This window comes from Ictalurus furcatus, unplaced genomic scaffold, assembly GCF_023375685.1.
Source record: "Ictalurus furcatus strain D&B unplaced genomic scaffold, Billie_1.0 scf1, whole genome shotgun sequence".
NCBI lineage: Eukaryota > Metazoa > Chordata > Actinopteri > Siluriformes > Ictaluridae > Ictalurus > Ictalurus furcatus.
Window position 1 is genome coordinate 15,410 of NW_026521050.1, and position 4,421 is coordinate 19,830.

Below are 4,421 nucleotides of genomic sequence, written 5' to 3' on the forward strand. Positions count from 1 at the left end.
AATAATGAGCGTTGTAGATCTTAAAGAAAACAATATCGCATGGGTATCGTCTGATACTCAAGCTTTCCATTAAGGAAAATAAAAGCTAGGATCATGACACTTCTAGTAAATAAGTCAAATGAAACTGTTTTTATTTATTTATTTAATTTTTAAATTGAATGTTTAAGGATATTGCTGTTTGATTTTCTTTGTTAAAGTCGTTTCACCTTTTGTGATGTGACACACGCAGTGCAGTGCAACTGCTTCTATGTGATTTTTGTCACAGTATATCCTTTTATGGGTCTAAGCATATGGCATAAGATAATTTCAGATTAACAGCCTCAATCTACAGATTACCATTACTTCTTGTTCTGAAGCACTCACTTTAAATCATGTGTGTAAGGTGGTTGTGATCCTGTCAACCAACCGTAAGGATAAATACGATTGCGTGAAGAAGTACCTGTGTGTGGACTGTCCCACTCCAAGCCAGTGTGTGGTGGCTCACACCCTCAGCAGACCTCAGACCCTCATGACCATAGCCCCAAAGATCTCCTTGCAGATGAACTGCAAGATGGAAGGAGAGCCGTGGAGCGTCGAGATCCCGGTACGGTTCTGTTCTTCAAGCACTGGGAGTTTTTCAAGTAACTCAAATATATCCGGCATTGGGATTTCAACTACAACCAAAATCATCACTTAAAAGCATATCTGATCTTGTAACTGATCAACAGTGGCACCTCCTAACCCTGATGTTATTCTATTAAAACATTGTTTTAGTGACTTCTCCTGCTCTTTCAGTTGAAGCACCTGATGATGTTGGTATCGACTGCTACCACGACAGTGCCGCAGGAAAGAGATCCATCGGTGCACTGGTGGCCAGCCTCAACCCGGGCATGTCCAGGTACTTAAAGCATGACTTGTGTGGACTCTGTAAACAGTTTTAAGAAGGGTTTTGTTTAATGAACTAGATTTTAGATTTGAACTTTTCCCCCAGTCTTCAGAAGAGAGGGCATTACCCTTTGTGGTTCATCGTAACTTTAGGAGAGAGAAAAAGTACAATATCGTTCCTTTAATGATTAAAATGTTTAATTGTCAAATTGCTGTGGTATAAGGAATAAAAAGCATCAGGAAGACCTGTTTAGCTTAGTGGTGCGTCACATTACACCATCCTGTCGTTGTCTATCTTTCTACATATAGCAGCATGCTCATGGTTTCTTTATTTGTTGATATTTTTTAATCCCTCGTATATCTGCATATTGTTACCACTACAAACGATCAGTAAAGATTATGAATCCAACAAGAGTTTTTCAGCTCAGTGGTGGGAAATTTCAGAGACTTTTAACACTACTTCCTGCATCTCAGGATTCTTTACTCAGGCCTGAGCTGGTTCTCTTAATCTCACACACTGGTCTCTGTATTTCCATTTCCTTCCAATCGAAGGACAGAATCACAATTTTTTAGTCTTGAATCCTCTGAACGTTGTTTTCCTCGCTGCTACCGCCACCTTCATCCTCCTCATAAAGGGTCTGGGCCATGCTCTGTATGCTATGTGCTCTGTATGCTATGTGCCACTGCTCTGTAACCATGAGAGCACCGTCCTTCTCTCAGGTGGTTTTCAAAGTGTGCAGGGTATGAAATGCACTCTGGGAGGAACATCATGCTCATAAATGACCTCGTTACACTGCAGTCTCTTTGATTCCGACTTTACACTCAGGATGAAATACTCACACTGCAGTCTGACGGAACGTGGGAGAAAAAGCGAGCGATTTTAGAATTGTCGCTTCAGTTAAGAAGCGCATTAAGACATGGCTTTTTGTTTTGATTTCTTTTCATCAGCTGTGCTGAAGGCCTACTTCAAATACAACGAATGTTTGCCGTCACGCATCGTGGCGTATCGAGATGGCGTGGGCGACGGCGTGCTGCTGAGCGTAGTCGACTACAAAGTGCCTCAGTTCATGCAGTCCATCAAGGCCATGGGTGAAGATTACGCGTGAGACTCGACACATCTCCATAAAACAGATTTGACGCACGCTTTTTGGGTTTTCCCTCAGCCATCAGTGTTTCTGTGTACGGGCCCAAACTGACCGTGTTGGTGGTGAAGAAACGCATCTCTTCCAGATTCTTCGCTCTCCTCGACGCCAGACTGAGCAACCCTCCTCCCGGAACGGTCATCGACGCCGAAGTCACGTGACCCGAGTGGTGTGTTCAGGCATAGTTCATCGATCTTTTTCTCTTTTTCTAGCGGTCTTTCTGATCGCAGCTTCAGGTTACGTTCGAACGCTGATGGCTTGATTTGTCAGGTACGACTTCTTCATCGTGAGTCACAAAGTGCGCTTCGGCAGTGTGGCCCCCACTCACTACAACGTGGTGTACGACAGCAGTGGCCTCAAACCAGACCACATGCAGAGACTCACCTACAAACTCTGCCACATGCATTACAACTGGCAGGTAAAAGCCACACACACACACACACACGTTCATACGGGAGGAGGGTTGCTAAGTCAACGATTTTCATTATCGATTATCATCAACTATTATGGATTAGTTGTTGCAGCTCTATTTGCAACACATTATACTAAGAATTGTGTGGTATTTTAAGATGTTTGTTCAAGGTAATGCAGTTAATACCCATTGCAGTTCTTTATACTTCGGGTTATTACTCAGATTATAAATGTATTTGAGTGAGGACATTTATCACCTGTGTGCTTTTTCTGCATTGTTATTAGCATATGTACTGTATGATTTAGTAAAATAATCATTAGCCATTACGTTGTTATTCTGATTACTCTGGGTGTGTGTGTGAGTGAGTTCATGCTCTTGGGTGTGTGTGCTGTGTGCTGCACTTCCTCTTTTTGGTCAGGCCCTACGCCTTGCTGTAGTTAACTTTTAAGAGACATTGTCTATAAGGAAGAGAGCGTGACTCTGCTCTTTCCCTTATTCTCAATAAAGTCTCATTCTCCATATTTTATTGCCCTTGTGTTTTATTTCTATCAAAAATCTTCTCCAACACTGATAACGATCGGTCTGATGAGACCTGAGCCAGGAGAAGACCGTTCCCTTAATGCCAACAACATTTTCTAATCTATCTAGCGCAGAGGTGCCCAAACTTTTTCCTGTGAAGGGTCAAGTTTGGCCCGCAGGCCCTAGTTTGGGCACCTCTGATCTAGCGTGTAGCGGAGCGTTGATTCGGTCGCCTGATTGAGTTCTGTCGGATCAGACGGTGATCCAAATCTAACTGATGTCTGTGCGAGGTTATTGATGAAGCTCGGTGCAGTAGCTGATGTGAAAGTACATTTTATGCGGTGGCGAGGTGGAAATATGATCCATACGTATTATGAACGAGATAAGAATGATCGGAGACAACTTAAGACTGTGGAAGTGTTACAATATTTTCTATATTTAATCCGTACGTATGAGGTCAAGAGTGTGACCACCATTATGAGTAGGCCCGATTACGTTCTGATTGACCTCTACTGAATCTAAGATGGACACAACCGTTGTTCTCAGAGGGTCTTCTGGGTTATCAAAATGAATATTAAAGTCTCAGATGATTAATGCTTTATCTACAGACACAACCAGGTTTGAGATAAAGTCTGCAAATTCACTAAGAAATTCAGCATATGGCCCTGGGGGTCTGTAAATAATAATTAGAGGAATTGACTTATTTTTTGTGGCTACATAAGTTATGCTGGTATAAAGAATTTCAAAAGAATTAAATTCATGATTAGGTTTTTGTGTGACGACTAGATTTTGACTATGGATGAGACCAACACCTCCTCCTCTACCAGTTGAACGAGGCTGATGTACATAACTGTATCCAGGAGGACTGGCTTCATTTAATGCTATGTACTCGTTTGGTTTAATCCAAGTTTCCGTTAAACACATTAAATTACATTCCTGATCAGTAATGATGTCGTTAACAATAAGAGCCTTAGACGCAAGAGATCTAATGTTTAATAGTCCTAGCTTCAGATTAAAGGTGCTGGATGTATGATCTAATTTAAGGTTAATTAGGTTACTAAAACAAACATTCTGAAATTGTCCATGTATTCGTATAGCTCGGGGAACAGACACAGTCTCTATAGAATGTACTACAGGTGTTGGACTATTAATTGAACATTGCTTATGATGAACATTGTTATTGTAGAAGATGTGCTTACGGTAGACAGTCACTTGGAGTGTAGCGTCTTGGAGATGTTGTCAGACAACAGTTCCGCTCCGAGGCTGCTGGGGTGCAGGCCATCAGGACGAAACAACCTAGGACGCTCCCAGAACAGATTCCAGTTATTAACAAACAGCAGATTCTGTTCATTACACTGGAGGGAAATTATTCATTTTTACTTTGAAATAGTTTTATTCTTGTTCTGTTTCATTCTCATGTGAGGATAACGACTCAGAAGGCCATGTGATGTTACTGAGATCAGAATGTTTATCTGCTTACAGAG

The 4,421-nt window shown here is 41.7% G+C and overlaps 1 pseudogene; it reads left to right on the forward strand.

Annotated features, from left to right (window-relative positions):
- The first annotated feature begins 304 nt into the window (after positions 1-304).
- Positions 305-2,923, forward strand: LOC128604664 (piwi-like protein 1; annotated as a pseudogene).
- Positions 2,924-4,421: the final 1,498 nt, after the last annotated feature.